Source organism: Chinchilla lanigera, unplaced genomic scaffold (genome assembly GCF_000276665.1).
Source record: "Chinchilla lanigera isolate Chin_1 unplaced genomic scaffold, ChiLan1.0 scaffold00001, whole genome shotgun sequence".
NCBI classification, from domain to species: domain Eukaryota; kingdom Metazoa; phylum Chordata; class Mammalia; order Rodentia; family Chinchillidae; genus Chinchilla; species Chinchilla lanigera.
Genome location: NW_004955402.1, coordinates 1,414,168 through 1,432,349, shown reverse-complemented (window position 1 = coordinate 1,432,349; position 18,182 = coordinate 1,414,168). Strand labels below are relative to the sequence as shown.

Genomic DNA, 18,182 nt, shown 5'->3' with positions numbered 1-18,182 from the left:
AAATTGTACTTAAAAAGTAAATCCTAATTTTACAATACTATTGCTTCATAACATAGTACATGTGGTAGTTATATGTCATTTCTAAATATTAAATTTTGATTATACTGAAAATTTAGATATTTCGGGAAAGTCAGGATTTAAAAGTATTCTCCTCCTGGTAGCTATAAGACAAAAAATTGAAACAATTTTCCATTTTCCTTAACATATTTTATTGGTTTGAGAAATAATAATTTTATTTCTAATAAGCTTTTTTCTCTACTTATCAAGCCACTCATTTCAACAAAACTTTTTCAAAGAGTTATTCTAGGTATATGTGTAAATTTTTTCTTAATTGTTCTTTATATAACACCAACAAAAATAAATTGTTGTATATATACTAAACAGTATTTCCTAGGCTGAAGGTATACTCACTGAGCTCAGCACAGGTGAAGGCCCTGGGTTCGATCCTCAGCATCAAAAAGTAATACATTAAAATACTTGCCCAAATTAGGAAATTCTGAGTAGTGTAACATTAAAACCAAATTAATGAGCCACAATAAACCCTTTTCATTCTCATAGCTCTTTTCTAGTGGTAAAGAACTATGCTAATTTTAAAACTTTTATCTAATCTAAAGAGAAGTCTCATTTTCCTTTACTACAATGCTATCCTTCATATTCATTAAAATATCGACTTCACCCCGCTTTATGAGCTTGCCAGGTAAAATTATAGATATGATTGCAAGTTCAGGAGAGCAGGGGAATCTGCAAGAAATTTGGATCTTTGGACTTAAATTACTGCACAAGAATGCCTTAAAAACTGCTTTTTCAGAGGACTTCACTGTATCCATTACCCCTCCTGAAACAAAAAACAAGAAGAATGACCTTTCTGTAGTAGACCTTAGGCAGTGCAGAATGGTGACCCCTGAGAAGCAGGAAGTGAGTGAGGGGTCCTTTCCTTGCCCCCACAGCTGCCTGGAGGGGGTTCTCATGCACCAACACCCTCAAAAGAGCTCAGCAGTCTCCTGAGCTTTGAGGAGAAGGATCCAAGTATCTGGAGAGGCCAGGGCAGCGTAAGCTCACTTGGCAGAGACACAGAGAGGACAGCTGCAGGAAGGGTGTCCTGGAAGGTTTCAGAGAGCACGCTGAGGGTCACTTGTGCACGAGGAAACCACCTGCAGCCAGGAGAAGAAGCATCTGAGCAAGCAGTAGTCACTGAGACCCACACGGGCCTGGAGTCCCCAGGGTGCAGCACCACCCGGCCCAGGAACACTAGGCAGAGCCTCTTCAGCATCACAGTGACCTTGGGAAGATCAGGTTCCTCCATAAAATTATAGGAACACAAAATTATACCCAATGAAATGAACTTCACAGTTCTGGGATCCCAGTCAAATATTACTAGACATGCAGAGAAGCAGGAAATGCAATCCAGAATGACTACAGCAATCAATTAATAGAAATAGACCAAGAAATGACATAAACAGTAGAATTAATAAGGACACGAAAATGTTATGACTTCAGACAGCAGTAGAGTGGTGGTTGCCAGGGACTGGAGGGAAAAGCCAGGGACGGTGGGGAAATGGACGATGTGTAATGGGTCTAGGCTCTCAGTTTTACAAGGTGAAAAGATTTAGGGAGGAGCGAGGTGGTGACGGTTGCACATTAGGAGTGAATTTAATACTACTGGACTGTACACTTCAAATAGGTAAGATGTTCAATTTTATATGTTCATTCTAGAATACAATGGATATGGAAAAATTTATATCTATGCTCCATATGTTCAAGAAGAGAAAAACACTGAGCATATTAGGGACAAATGTGGAAGATTTACAGTATTCTCATTTGAAGTTCTAATAATAAAGAAAATTCTTGATATGAAAACCATACTGCATGGGATAAACAGCATCGCAGACATTACAGAAGAAAAGATCAGTAACTTTAAAGATGGAGCAATAAAAACTGTCTAAAATGATGAAACAGAAAAAAGGTAAGGAAATATAAATAAGTAGAGCATCATGTAACTGGATGACTATTCAGGGCTGCTAATATACATGTAATTAGAATCCCTGTGGAAGAGAAAACTGAAAGAACACTTTTAAAACGGCCTAAAATTTTCCAGATTTCATGAAAACTGTAAACCCTTAGATCCAAGGAGTTCAATGAAATCCTAATATAAGAAAGGTATGGCCAAGCTGTATTTTATAACAAAGATATAGGCTTTTCCCCCAGAATTCACCTACTTAAATAGAAATCGCACTTTCATTAAAAGTTGCCATTTTCAGGAGCTAAAGCTCTGTTTTCAGTTCAAGGAAATCTTTTTGGATTGAGCAACATTGTGTAAGAGGTAAAATAAACTCACTTTATATTTTCTAAGAAGTTTGTATAGTGTTTTTAAAGTAATGTTTGTGACTTTTAAATACTTGATACCATCAAGCCAACCATCTCCTCATTCATATTTTCCTAATTCTCCCATTTAAACATTCTTTTTGTCACCAACAAGCTTATGGTTCCATTTAATGAAGTGCAGAACTCCTTAAGTATGTAACATAAAACACATGGTAGTACACACACCCAGAAGTAGTTAAGTCAATGGGATATTCAGAAAGCGCCCCATTCTCTACAGCTCCGGGTTCCAAAAAAAGTAAATCAACCACACCTATCTAAAATAATTTTGGATTGAGTGCTTGAATTGGGACATTTTCAGAAAAACAATCACAGCAGGAATTCCTTAAAGGAACAAATTTGAGAAGAAAAATGAACCTAACTATAAAATACTTTTTTCTAATGTCCAGTACACTGAGTATTAAATCTAGTTTAAAAAAAAAAAAAGATGGCATTGCTTCTTGGCCTTTTGGCCAAAATCAAATGTAAAAAGAAGGTGGGATACATTTCCTTTAAAATTCCACTAAAGGTCATTGGTGCTTCCTGTGCACTTTGATAGCCTTTTAGCACAAATAAATATTGTTCCTTGTCATCTAACTTACTGGAAGTAAAATCAAATGTGAGGGAAATATGGTGACTTTAATTCCCAATATAGTTTTGAATCTTTGCTCCTTTGCTAACTTAAAGTTTTTAAATGTTGTGTCTAGTTGATCTACTTGTGACAGTGGGGTATTAAGGCCCCCCACTTATAATGTGTTGGTCTTTATCTGATCATTTCAGTATAGAGTTTGTTTTATGAAGTGGGCACATTGACGTTTAGTGCCTATATGTTTCTAATTCCTATCTCTTCCTGTTGAATTGCTGCCTTAAATAATATGTACTGACTTTATTTGCCTCTTCTATTTACTTTTGGCTTTGAAGTCCTTATATCTGAAATTAGGTAGCTACTCCTGCTTTAATGGAGAGTTCCATTATATGGAATATTATCTTCCATTCTTTGATTTTTAATCTGAATTTCTTTTTGGATTAAATGTGTTTCTTATATACACCATATCTTTCATGAAACCGAAAGGGAAGAACTACTCCAAGTCTTTCCTGGAGGCCAGCATTATACTCATGCCAAAATCAGAAAAAAAACAACTGAAAAATAAAACTGCAGGCCAATCTCTTTAAGGAACATAGACACAAAAATCCTCAAGATACTGGCAAACAGAATGCAACAAATCGTAAAAAAATAGATCACACACCAAGTCAAGATTCATCCCAGGGATGCAAGAATGGTTTAACATATACAAATCAATACTCTGGTTTCTCTTCAGATCATATAAATCTTTCACCTTTTTAACATATATAAATCAATAAATTTAATACATCACGTAAACAGAAGCAAGAACAATCAGATCACTATGGGAATCGCTTCTTCCCAGCCCCCAAAATACACTCCGCTCAAGGGTCTCTTAAGAAACTTAAACACCCCGGGTCTCAGAGAGACTGTCAAACCAAAACAAATACTTTTTACTGCCAGACAGCTTGGCCTCAGTACACACTTGATAATGGAAGCCACTGGCCCAAGGAAGGTATTTTTGATTTTAATATCCTCCCTAACCTAGACAGTGTCTGCTACCGCAACAGCAAATGGTCAGAAATAACTTACATACTAGGCTTCTTTGCCCGTAGGGTGCGTCCCTCTCTCCTTCAGGGTGTGAAGCCTCCCAGGTGTTACTGGCCCACTCCCCACCTCAAAATCCCTCCCCCAGATACTCCTCTCAAACTGCTGGATGATATTCCTTCTGTCCATGTGCCTCCCCCACCTTATCCTCAACCACTTCCTCACCCTCTCTCACCATCGGCCTCCCCTCCCCTATCCTCCACCATTTCCTCCTCCCCCACTCCTCTGTCACCATTTTGTTCCCCAACACACCATACCCAATCTCATTCCTCCCACTCGTCACCATCTTCTCACCCACTGTCACCTCCTTCTGGCCATCTGCCATTTTCTTAACCCTCCTCCACCCCTCCATTGCCATTTTCTCCCCAGCGCACCATGCCCAGTCTCACTGCTCCCACCCCCCACCACCTTGTAGCCGACCTCCATCTTCTTCCGGCCAGCCACCATCTTCTTTTGATGAGCCATCATCTTCCTACCGTCAATAGCTATCTTGTAGTCAGCTGACATCTCCTGAGCGCCAACCCCTCCTTCCTTTCATTGAACAGGCTGGCCCAGAGGGGCTAGTTTGCATACACATCTCTTTTACCTGCTCTGATCTTTCTCAAATCTCTCACAAATGAGGCTCTTTCTCTACAGTCTCCCACAACTATATCAAAGAGTTACAATTTGTGATTAATTCCTATTATTTACTTTACAAAGACCTCTATATCATCCTTGCATCCACCCTCTCCACTCAACAAAAAATTCAGCTGTGGGAAGCAGCACAAGCCGAAGCTGACCAAAGACACCAGACTAATCTTAACCATCCTACTTTGGCTGCTGCTGTACCAAATGTGGACCCCTACTAGGATTATCAGGGAAATAATGGCTCGTGGTGCATGGCTACAACGATTGGTTGCATTACTGCAGGTCTAAACAAACTTTCCCACAAGTAAACTAATTATCAAAAACTTCAGGAATAAACCCAACACACTGATGAAAATCCTCCTGAATTTCTTACACGCTTTACTGATACCCTAACCAAATACACTAATCTGGATCCTTAAACCCCTGAGCAAATAACCCTTATTAACTCCCATTTCATCTCCCAATCTGCCCCAGACATTTGGGTCACATTATAAAAGACAGAGTCTGGCCCTCAAACCCCACAGGGAGATCTCCTTAATCTGGCCTTCCATGTCTTCAATAATGGAGAAGAACAACAGAAATAGAACAGACAACAACATGCCAAACTTACATGCCAACTTTGGCTGCAGCTCTTGGGGTTTCTGAAAAAACAGCCTAAGCCGAGTGGTGCTACCTGAGCCTCTCCTAGACCATGCTTTAAGTGTGGAAAAGAAGGATATCGGGCACTGCCCCAACCCACAGCTACAACCTTATCCCATCTGCAGTCTTGAGGGTCACTGGAAGTCCTGTCTGCCAGCTACCGGGTAAGTCATCTAACTCCCTACCCTCACAGAAGATCTAATCACCTCCACTGGACTCATCATTAGCTGGCCTGCTCAGTCTTGCTGCTGAAGAGGATTGACGGGACTCTGGGGCCACAACCCCATCAAGGTATCTTTCTCAGAGCCCTGAGCCTTGCTGGATATCTCAGGTAAGACACTCTCTTTTCTTGTTGACAGAGGGGCTACATATAATGTTCTACCTGAGTTCTCGGGTCTCTGTATCCGATCCATGATTTCCATTGTGGGTGTTGACAGCCAGCCTCACAACCCTCCAGACAGGACCCATCCTCTGCAGATTCCAGATTCTCTTCTTCACCGGTGATTTCCTTGTCATTCCAACTTGTCCCACAGCCCTCTTGGGTAGGGATCGCCTCCAAAAGCTTAACTTCTCTTTCACCATCTCTCTTCCCATGACTCTCATTCTTGAAATTCAAGCACCACGTGTCACCAGTTCTTCCCCTCCCCTTCTGCCTTCTCTTGTCAGTCCTATCGTTTGGGACACCTCCACTCCTACCCATGCTACTCATGCTGCTCCTGTGCTGATTCACCTCAAAAATCCTTCAACTTTCCCATGTGTTTCCCAATACCCAATAGCTCCAAAACACCAACAGGGAATTAAACCTACAATCCAATGTCTCTTAGCCAGTGGCTTTCTCTGAGCTGCCCATTCACTGTACAGTACCCTTATTTTCCTGTACTCAAGCCTAATGGCTCCTACCATTTGGTTCAAGATCTCAGCTGTCAATGAAGCAGTGATGCCGATTCACCCAGTGGTACCTCACCCTTACACTATGCTCTCCCATATTCCCCTGTTCCCCTCCTATTGTACAGTTCTACATCTTAAAGATGCATTCTTTATTATACCCCTACACCCTGACTGTCAAGACCTGTTTGCATTCACATGGACAGACCCAGATACACTTGGGTCCCTACAGCTCACATGGACAGTCCTACCTCAAGGGTTCGGAGATAGCTCTCACTCCTTTAGCCAACCCCTTGCTGCCAACCCTGCAACTCTTGACCTCAAACCCAGTGCTGTCCTTCAGTATATAAATGACCTTCTTCTCTGCTCCCCATCATATGCTTCAGCTATACAACATACAGATTTTTCCTCAACTTCCTCTCCAGTTGTGGATATAGAGTATCCCCTACCAAAGTTCAGTTAGCCTTGCCAAAGTCAAACATTTGGGACTTACTCTTACCCTTGCTCTTACCCGGTTCTGGGACACTCCTTCATGCACCCACTTTCCTAAGCCCTTTCAAGCTCATGTATGGGAAACCATTCTTGCTCAACAACCTCCCAGCCTCACAATGCCTTCCTCCTGAGGCAGACTACATTCCTATCCTCTTTCCTCAGATACCTACTCTGCCAACATGCCAATACCTGTCTTCCACAGCCAGTCACAGGCCCAAGCCAAAACACTCCCATCTCCCCAGGAGACCTAATCTTTCTCAAATCTTCTATGCCCACAGGACTACAGCCTAAGTGGACAGGACCATACATAGCTACCCTCACAACACCAACAGCAATAAAAATCGCCAAACTTCCCTCCTGGTTCCATATCACCCAGGTTAAACAATGTCCCAACAACAACCCCAATATCCCTCACCCCACATCCCCAGAGTGGTCATCACACCTCCTTTCCCTTAACTGCCTTCCACTCACCAAGAGGCCCCAAGAGCCCCCATTTCATCTACGTATTGTTACCCAGTCTGGTTCCTGACCCCCTATCTCCTGCTGAGCCTCGCATTTACTGTCAGGCTCTGGGTCACCACTCCAAAAGATTATAAAATTCCACATAAAGTTGCCTTTCTATTCCTATATGGGATAACAGTAGTGATCCAAGATAACATTTGATACAAAAAATGACAATGTGTCCCTTCAAGACCAACTTCCATGTTCTTCCCCTAATCTCAAAATAAACTCTCTATTTCCTTTTCACACATGCAGCAACAACCCTCTGATCTTCTGAACATGATACATCACCTGCTCATTTTAACTCTGCCCCTAGTCTGACCTAATGAAAACCTGTTCTCCAGCTCCCTCCTCTGAGGATCCCTGCAATCTCCTGCAACCCTCCCATGCAAACAATAAAGGCTTGTTTTCATCTCCATCGGTGTCACTCAATAGCGCCAAAACCTAACAGACACTGATAGTGAAGAGAGAAACTAGGAAAACAATACCATTCACAGTAGCATCAAAAAATTAAATACTTAGGAATTAATTAAGGAAATGAAAGACCTCTGCAACAAAAACTACAGTTTTTTGGAAAAGGAGTTCAAAATGAAATCAGAAAATGGAAAGATAGCCTGTTTCTGGATAGGTGGAACCAGTAGTGTCAAAATGACTACACTTCCAAAACTGATATACGGATTCAAGGCAATACCAATCAAAATGCCAGTAACATTCCTCAGAGAACTAGAGAAAACAATCCTAAAATTCATATGGACCCACCAGAGACCCAGAATAGCAAAAGCAATCCTGGGTGACAAGGAAAGCAGGAAGCATTGCAATCCCAGACTTGAAGTTATACAGCCCTACAAAGCTGCAGTGATTTTTTAAAAAGCCAACATGGTACTGGCACAAAACCAAACATGTGGCTCAGTGGAACAGAATAGGCCAGTGGTGGTGAACATTTTAGAGTTTTCAATTGGTATAAACAGCTCACTGCAACACAGAAGCCATAGGTTCACCTCCACTGGAATAGGGATGTAGAAACAGCCCTAGACACATTCAGCTAATTGATCTTTGATAGAGGTACCGAGAACATTTGCTGGAGGAAAGCCAGCCTCTTTAATGAGTGGTGGTGTGAAAACTGGCTATCCACAAGTAGAAGATTGAATCTAGACCCGTGTCTCTCACCACGCACTAAACTAAAATCAAAATGATCAAAGATCTAAATGTTAAGACAGAAACACTTAATCTGTTGAATATAAAATGGGTAAAACTCTTGAAGACATAGGTGTAGGTCGAGGACTTTCTGTACAGAACCATAACTGCACAAGAAATACTACCAAGATCAACAAATGAGATCATATCAAATTTAAAAATTTCTGCACACCAATAGAAAACAACAGCCAAGAGAGTGAAGAGACAACCTACAGAATGGGAAAAATTTTCCAGCTCTGCCTCAGAGAGAGGGATAATACCTAAAATGTATAAAAACTCAAAAACTTAAGCCCCTAAAATAAAAGACTCAATGAAAAAATGAGCAAGTGAAATGAACAGATTCTTCTCAGAAGAAGTACAAATGTCCAATAAATACATGAAAAAATGTTCAACACCTCTGACCAATAAAAAATGCAAATTAATACAACACTGAGATTCCATCTCACTCTAGAAAAAATAGCAATCATCAAGAAATCAGATAATAACAAATATTGGCAATGCTGCAGGGAAATAACTCCTTCTACATTATTGGTAGGAATGTAAAATAGTACAACCATTATAGAAGTCAGTTTGAAGATTCCCCAAAAACTCAAAACTAGGAATTCCATTTGACCTAGGTATTCCCCTTTTAGGTATCTTCCTTAAAGACTTAAAGAAATAATATTGCAGTGACACATGCATGCTAATATATATAGCAGCAAAATTCATATCTACATCTTGGAAATAGCCTATATATCTATCAATAGATGAATAGATAAAGAAAATGTAGCATTTATGCACTGTCTTACTATGAATGTGGTAGGTACACACTCATTGCTGGGACAAAATATCCTACTCCCACAAGTTAAAAGAGATGTTTATTTTAGCTCACAGTTTGTAGAGGTTTCAGACCATAGTCAGCTGGCTTCAAGGCAGATGGCATAGCAGAGGAGCATAGCAGAGGAGAAACAGTCCGTGGCAGGGCAGACAGAAAGCAGCAAGCAGTGACTCTACCTTTTATATCACCTAGGATATAAACTATTGAATGGTGCCACCTATACCCAGGGTGGGGCTTATCCACACTCAGAACTATGCTTAACTAACTTAGTTATCACACACCCTTAATCCCAGTGTCACACACCCTAGATCCAACTATCTCTGAAAAGCCCCACCTCTGAGCACGTGAGGCTTGGGGGGGACATCTGGATATAAACCATAACAGACACATGGAGTGCCACTCACCATAAAGAAGGATAAATTTGAGTCATTTGTAGGAAAATAAATGCACCTTGAAGCCATAATGTTAAGTGAAATAAACCAGACACACAACTATAAATGTTGTATAGCTTCTCTTATATGAGAAACCTAAAGTATAAATAAAGAACAAAATAAATGATTGATAATAGGAAATAGGGAGACAGATCCCTCTCAAATGGGAAAGGGATCAAGAGATGGCAGGGGAGGGAGGGAGAGGAGAGGACGGGATTTAAAAGAGAGTTAAGATATGTACACACACCGATTCCCTATGAGGGATGTAATCGTTATGTACTACAAATGTACTAATTTTAAAATGAGAGGAAAAGTTTTAATTTGGGGGATTTTATGATGATTAAATTAAATAATAAGATATCACAGGTGCATGTGAGATCTCATCAAGACCCACCGTGGCGACTGCAGTCCCTAGCTCACTCCACTGTATTTTTAATCCATGCACTTGCTGCTGCTGTCCTCACCCAGCTTTTCAACTCAAAGACACTGAGATGCTGACTCTTCTTGGTTGTGTGTCACTGAGATGGCTGGGCTTGAGTTTTTCCCAGCTCCCTGCACCACCAAATCAAATCAAGTGTCTGTCAAGGAATCTCCCAGTCCCCACTGCCTCCCCTCTGGCCCTGGAGAGCCCTGCTTGGGTCATGAGTCTGGAGGGAGGCGGGAAGGGAAACAACAACCCTGGCTGCAGCTCCCTCTTCTTACAACAGGATTGAGCTTTTCTTCAACAAAGCTTCTAAATTCAGTGTGTGCTTTCTGAGTCCTGAAATGGCTGTTTTTGATAATTTTGTCCAATTTTATCATTGCTTTCCAGGGAGAAAATTTGCCAAACTCTTCACTATACTGGAAGCCTAACATCAGCTTTCATAATTTTAAGCCATGGAGATGTGAGGACTTTTTGTTAGCTGACCTCACTTGAGGGGTGTAGCAGGTACCTGGACAGTTCACTGCACCAACGCTCTCGGGTCCCAGGGAGAAGCTCTGGTTCAGACCCCTTGTCTCCATTTCTCTCTCGGTATCTGTCCACCAGGAGGAAGGGGAAAAGAGTGAGGCACTGGGACTAAGAAGAATGTTCTGAAAAAGGTGGGCAATGTGCATAAAAAAGGTGGAAAATCTGGATAGGAGAGGGACACAATAAGAAAAGTCAAATGGAAATTCCTCAGATAAAAAGCACCACATGCCAGGTGTGGTAGTGCATACCTGTAAATCTCAGCACTTAGGAGGCTGAAGTAGGAAGGCTGAAAGTTCAGAGAAGCCTAGGTTACATATTGAGAACCCTTTTTCAAAAGAAGAGAAGCATAATATTAGAAATGAAAAGAAAACCTCTTCAGTTCACTTGACAACACAGGGAGAGAATGAGTGAACCAAAACCAGGCTAAAAAGCAGGACAGCTGGCTCTCCCAGACATTGCTGGAGGAACAGAAAATAATGCGACCACTCTGAAGTCGTTTGACAGGTTATACTCCGTAAATCACACTTTTGGACATTCATCCCTGAGAAATGAGAATTTGCTCCCACAAACCTTTATGCAAGTTGTCATAGCTGCTCTATTTCTAATAGAAAAAATACTGAAAACAACCCATACATTCTTCAGTGGCTGACCAAACTCTATACATTCATGCATACAACCTAATGCTACTCAAAAATGGAAAGGAATAAATTATTAATATAGGCAAAACTCTGGTCTCGTGTTTAATGGGAAAAGTCAACATCAGGAGGTTATATAATGTGGATTCTGTTTTTATTTAACTTTTAGTAATCTGCCTAGAAAAATGATTGTGCTTTACTAAAATAATTTTCTGTGCTTCTTGTTTTTGTCAGACTTAGAAAACTGATTCTTCTCTGTTCAAAGAGCTAAGCTGTGTTGTCATTTTTACAACTCTGTAACTTTCTGGCTTTTGCCCTTGACATCTTCTAATTGTCACTGTGGTTAAATGAGTAACTTCACTTTTGTGGGCCCAGGGTGACTGTATGTAATCAAGTGGTCCTATTTAAGCAGTTTTACATTTTTTATAACTTCCCAAAATCAAATTCTAAATGAAGTTGTTTTTACTTCAAACTGCCTTTGGGATTTTCCAAAAGGTCTCTGGAAAATCTCAGAAAAATTTATTCTCTATCCCTATAAAAAGAGAGTTACTAACCTGATTAGGCATATTTAATTTGCTAATTGCGTGGATGCATGGTCAAATAAAGGTGATGTTTAAACCCTGGTATTTGTATGAACACATTGCTATTAATGTAAGTGAATTTGGCTAAGGTCTGGACACACCTGGACATTAGCTCCTTAAATAGCAAAGTGCTACTGAGAACCTACTCAAGGGTAGTTAGAAACTAGCATTTCAAGAATGGATATGTGCAGGAAAAGCTGGGGTGTGTGGTCAGTGACTTCTGCTGTCACAAGTTACAAACACTCACCCAGAATATAATTTCCCCCAAAAAGAAACAAGTGAGCTGTGGAGAGGCTGAGGACCGTGTGTGGCTGCACAAAGAATCCCAAAGCTTCCTCTTGCATTCAGCAACAAGCAGCTTCCTCCTCCCTTCCTGTAAATTCTTCCCTGGCAGCCCATCAGGGAGGCAGGCCTGGGCTTTTCCCCACCTCCTGGCCTTCTCACTAGTCTTCCTACAATAAAGCTTTCTTTCTCTCTCTCTTTCTCTCTTTCTTTCTTTCTTGCTTTCTTTCTTTCTTTCTTTCTAGCACAAACTTATTCCGTGGCATTGGTTTCTATGAGTGTCAAGTAGCAAGCCAGAAATTGTATGACCTTCCTAGAAAGCCAACATGTCCTGGTATAATGTTACCGATCCTAACTCCAATTATTATTTTTAAATGTTGTATGCCACAGAACCTTCAATGGCATTGAAATGAACTCTCGTCAGACTGTTAACACTGACATATTAGTCAGGTGTCCTATTACTTGCAGGAAATATCCAATACCACAACGTAAAGGAGGAGAGGTTTAATATGGCTCATGGGTTCAGGGGAGTCAGTCCGTGGTCAGCTGCCCCAAGGAAGAAATGTCATGGGAAAGGGGCCTGGCAGAGCAAGGCTGCTCAGTCGTGCTAGCTGGGAAGCAGACCAGGGGAACAGTGCCAGAGGAGTCAGGGACCACATGCATCACCCAAGGTCACACTTCCATGACTCACCAGGCACACCCGGAAGCATGCTTTACAAATCACAGAGGCAGTTCACAAGATAATCAAATTAGCACAATTAAACTTAACGCTGCACATGGACATTGTCTTTTCTCATTTATAGACAAGTATTGCTTTAATCTGATGCTTTCCTAAATTTTTGCCAAGCGGCTATAATCTGAAAGGTCTTCAAAGAGATTCCTGGAAAAGGTTCTGACAAATACAGGTTTATGATACCTTTAAGATTTCAGCACTGCACAGGTGAGAATTTCCAGACCTCTGAAAGAGAATGATGGGCCCATTAAATGGCCGATCCAAGACTTGGCAGAACTGGTGTCCATTACTGGAACTCAGTGAATTGATATGAATTGCTGCAATTCTTCAGACTTCTCAACTGAAACACTCTTTTTCTATAGTTTATTTCCTCACATTTAAGGTTTCTTCTCTTTCTCTTAAACTACCTAAAACAATAATAATCTCATAGGTTACATGTTTGCAAACAGCTTTGTAACATGTATCTTCTTCTTCTAACTCCATCCCTTCTGAATGATGAAACTTTTCTTGGGTGCTCTTATTTTTATAGGTAAATCATGATTTGCATAGGTTAGTAACAGTCTGTTCTTATAACACGACACAATTGGAAACACTGGTTCTTTTTTTTTGCACCAGGAATCTAACTCGGGACCTTGTGCTTACCAGACAGGCACTTGTGCCACTAAGCTATATCCCCAGCCAACACTGGTTTTATTCCCAAGGCTCTGATCAGAATATCATATTGAGAATAACATGTATAGAATCAGATACAAAGCAATGGTCATGAAGAGTGAAAGCCAACTCTATGGAGGACAAATCCTCTTGGGAAAACAGGTATTTGCCTGATTTAGGATTCCCTGCCTTACAGATGAATGAGAAAAGCCACTCCTGGAAGGCTTGGCAATCTCAAGAAGAGAGGAATTCACCTATCTATGGGTATTTCAGGTGAAGTCTGGTGTAGTCCTGGCTTGGATTCCTAGCCATGAGACACTTTTAAAAGTTCAACCTGAGACTCCTTATTGAAATTCCCAGCAAAGCAAATTCTGAAAGAACTATGTGGTCAATAACTATTCTTTGTTTAATGAGATTGGACTTATTTTACAAATAAATAAGTCTTAGTATGCTTAGAAATGGAGATGACTTTAATGACAAAAAGAATTTTGGGCAGTGTGTTCTTCAGAGAAGATAGTTGTTTCAACAAATGCCGGTCTAAGTGCCTCACATATGGCTGTGTTCTGTGCAAGTAGCTTTCAGCTGAAGTTGGCACATTTTGTAAAACTTGTATGTATCTTTTAAAGATAATAACAGGGCTGGGGATGTAGCTCAGCGGCACAGCACCTGCCTGGCAAGCACGAGGTTGTGAGTTCAATTCCCAGTACCAAAAAAAAATTTTTTTAATTAAAAAAATAAAGATAATAATAAAAGAAAAGCTAATATTTATAAAAAAGAATTTTGAGGTTTATATATTGAATTATATATAAAGAATTTTGAGGTTTATATTGAGAATTTTATATATAAAGAATTTTAAGGTTTATATTGAGGTTTATTATAGCACATCCAGTATTATATTCTAGGCCTATCATTTGTCTTTGAACTTTTGTTATCTAACAGTAATGTAGACTAAATCCTGAATTCTTCTGGTTTTCCAAACTAATATTTTGTTTTCTCCTATGCTTCTGACTTGGTGTCATTGCCCTCACCCAGATCCCTGTAAGTTGAAGCTGAATGACAAAATACAAACTTCAGAGAAGCCACAACCACTCATAAATGGACAACATTTACACCTACTGCTGTACAGACCACTCAGACAGTCCACCCAAGTACGCCTAACATCACCAGAGGCATTCAAAGCACATACATGTACACAAAATGAACAAATAAAGTTCAGCCCAACTGCTAGAAATTTCAACTGGTTGTTCCTCAGATTCCGAAGCTGGATTTATAGTCTGCTCCAGTCTGTTCTCAAAGCCTTTGTTTTTCTCTTGTTTCCATGGAGATGGCTCTTACTAAATGCTGCTTGCTCCTATCTGCAATATCATGTTCTGAAAAAAAATAAAATGCAAACTATAGACCAATATCCTTCATGAACACACACAAATAACTTCCACAAGACGCTAGCAAACAAAACCACACAGTGTATAAAAGAGTGATGTCTACGGCTGAAGGAGTTCATGCCAAGAATACAAGGCTGGCTCAAGGCTGGCTTTATTTATTTAAAATAAATCAACGTAATTTAACAAAATGTTGTGTTGAACTGTGTGCCTCAAAAAGGACATGGTGAACTTCTAACCCCAAGGATCTATGAATCTGATTTGAAAATATGTGTTTTGCAAAATGTCCTCAAGCTGAGTTCTTAGAGTGGCCCTAGCCTGGTATTGTTAATGTGTTTGTAAGAAGAGAGAGACACAGAGGGGAGAGCTCCATGTGAAGATACAGAAACAAACAGGGCGGGCCTGGTGTGGTGGCGCACGCCTGTAATCCCAGCACTCGGGAGGCTGAGGCAGGAGGATCATTGCAAGTTCGGGCTACAAAGTAAGCTCAAGGCCAGCCTGAGCTACATATCAAGACCCTGTCTCAAAAAGACAAAAGAAAAAAAAGAAACACACAGGGCGATAACAACCAAGAGAGATGACCGAGGCAGAGAATGGACTGAGGCATCTATTAGCCAAGGAATTCAAGACTTGGTGGAAAACACCAGCAGCTTAGAGAGGAGAGGAAGGATTTTCCACTAGAGGTTCAAAGAAGCAGGGTGCTGCCAGTGTGCTGATTCTGGAGTGGTGGCTTCCAGAACTATGCCACTATGTTCCCGTTGTCCTGAGCCATCTGCTGCTACCGCTTTGTTCTGGCCACCTAGAAAATGAATGCCCTGACTGGAGCGGACAGCTGACAGAGGCTCAGCAGAGGAGAAATAAAATACTGGAAATGTGTGATATCTATCTATTTATTTTTCTTTAAATCTACCCAAGTTTAAGACTGAAAGAGAACTTCTTAAGCTCCTAAGCGGTACCACACACATCAAGTGAAAATTTCATCTAACACCATGCTGAATTGTGAAAGCCTAAATGCTTGCCCTCCAATTAGGAGTTAACTGAAGGCGTTCTTTCTCACCACTTCTGTGAAACATCATAGAAACAGTCCCACTCAGTACAATAAGACAAGAAAAAGAAAAACACAGAAAATTCCTGCAAGAAGACATAATACTGTCTCCTTTGGCAGCTTCTATGATTATCTAAAAAGAGAGCCCATAGATTGTCTTTAAAGGCTTCCAAAACTAATAAATAGTTGTAGCAAAATGGGAAGATATAAGCATAACATTAAAAAATGACTTTTGTTCCACTTAAATGCAGTGACTAATTAGAAATTAAAATGGGGGCAAGTCGCATTTTAAAAGCATTCATAAAAAATGAAATGCCTGTGCATGAACATGACAACTTATATGTAGGACGTCTCTGCTGACAACCTCCAAGCACTGACAAAGCAACGCAAAAAAACAAAGTAAATGGGAAGATGTACTACGTTTACAGATTAAAAGAGTCACTATAATCAAGCTTTTAATTTTCTAGAGTGACTTGCAAATGCATAGCTATCTTCTATGATTTCTTGTATATATCAACACATGTATTCTAAAATCTACAGAGAAAGTAAGAACTACTTACCTTGTATGTAGAATCAAAAACACTGTGAAGGTGAAAAGGAAATTAATAAAGATGAACAGCTGAAACAGAAGGGCTTCGAACTTGAGCAGACGCATCCCATGGCAATCCTCCATGAGCGCAGGACGAGGTCCTCAGTGTCATCAGTCTCCAGAGACACAAAAAATAAAAACACGATGGAAAACAGCACACTTTCAAGAAAATGACTAAAATAAAAGGAGTGACAGTACCAGCTATCAGGAAGGGCACGGAATTCATACACACACCTGATGGAACTAAAGTTACACAATCTTCTTGGAGAACTGTTCGGCAGTTTCTCATAGTTTCATATACACCCACTCTATGGCTCAGCAATTCTACTCCAAAGTTTTCATCCAGGAGAAATTAAAACGTATGTTCACAGAAAGCCAAAATGTGATTGTTCACAGCATCTTTATTCATGTAGGTTGAATATCCCTAATCAAAAGTTCTGAAACCAGGGGCTGGGGATTTAGCTCAGTGGCAAAGCACCTGCCTGGCAAGTGCAAGGTTGTGAGTTCGATTCCTGGTGCCGGAAGAAAAGACAAAAGACAAAAAAAAAAAGAAAAAGAAAAAAAATTCTGAAACCTAAAATGCTCTAAGACCCAAAATTTTGAGCTGCAATACACTGCCAAAAGTGGAAAATTCCACAACATGAAAGTGTGTTTCATCCACACAATTATTTAAAATATTACATTAAATAAGTCAGGCAATGTATATAAAGTATGTACGAAGCATAAGTGAATTTTGTGTTTAGACTTCCATGCTATCCCCATAATGTCTCATTATATATAGGCAAATATTCCAAAATTTGAAAAAATCCTCAATTCCAAACCCTTTTAGTTCCAAGCCTTTCAGATAATGGATAATTCCTATAATAGCCAAATGGAAACAGCTGCAAGGCCCACCTCCCCTGACAAGGGATAAAGACCTGATGGTACATTTGTCAAATGCAAACTAAGCTGCACAGAGAAGACAGGTACTCACGAGGGCAACCCGCGTGACTCTCGGAAAGCGCCACACTGGAGGGAGAGAACCAGACTCCAGTAACACCTTGTGCTCCCGTTTGTCTGAGTCAGGGCAGGGAAGATTAATCACTGGTGACAGAAATCAGACACAGATATGTGGGGTGGACTGGGGAGGCAGAGTTGTGCGGGGAAAGTTCTGTACCTTATTTGGGAAGTGGTTTGTATGGGTGTCCATGGTTGTCAAAATCCATTGAACTGAGTACAGATATGTGGGATTTATTTTCTGTAAACTATATGCAGCTATCTGCTTATCTAGCACTTTGTTAATTCAGTCAGACCAATTCCCCACACTGCTGAAATGAGTCATACATTGTTCAAAAATTTCCAACTGTATACCCTCCGTGTCTTTTTAAAATCCCAGCTTCATTTCTTCTTTTTCTTCCCTAAATTACGAAAGTACGCCTCTTCTTGTTTTACATTTGATCAGCCTTATCAAAAGTTTATGACTGTGTTTTTGTTTCTCTAATTTCTGCTTTTATTATGTCTGTCCTGCTTATTTAGGAATTGGTCTTTTTCCTCTTTCTCAATTCTTGAGTTTGACTCTGAAGTCACTGATTCTTTATTATTCCTTTTGAAAAGTTTTATTAAGTCAGGAACTGTGAATGTTTTGAGATGTCGTCCTGTGGACACACTGCTGCTCCTCTCCAGTCCCGGGATAGGAGAGGCCTCCAGACGCACAGCAGGAGTCAGAGCTCTACACACAGCACAGGG

General features: G+C 40.4%; 1 long non-coding RNA gene across 3 annotated transcripts; it reads right to left on the bottom strand.

The window, feature by feature from the left end:
- Positions 1 to 440: 440 nt before the first annotated feature.
- Positions 441 to 17,538, bottom strand: LOC106148589. 3 transcript variants are annotated; one of them, XR_001234186.1, is made up of 3 exons: positions 17,431 to 17,538; positions 16,429 to 16,573; positions 441 to 1,151 (listed from the first exon to the last, which is right to left on the bottom strand). It is a non-coding gene; the product is annotated as an uncharacterized LOC106148589 (long non-coding RNA). The 3 variants fall into 3 exon arrangements; XR_001234181.1 differs by lacking the exon at positions 441 to 1,151 and adding an exon at positions 14,753 to 14,814; XR_001234188.1 differs by lacking the exon at positions 441 to 1,151 and adding an exon at positions 15,428 to 15,622.
- Positions 17,539 to 18,182: the final 644 nt, after the last annotated feature.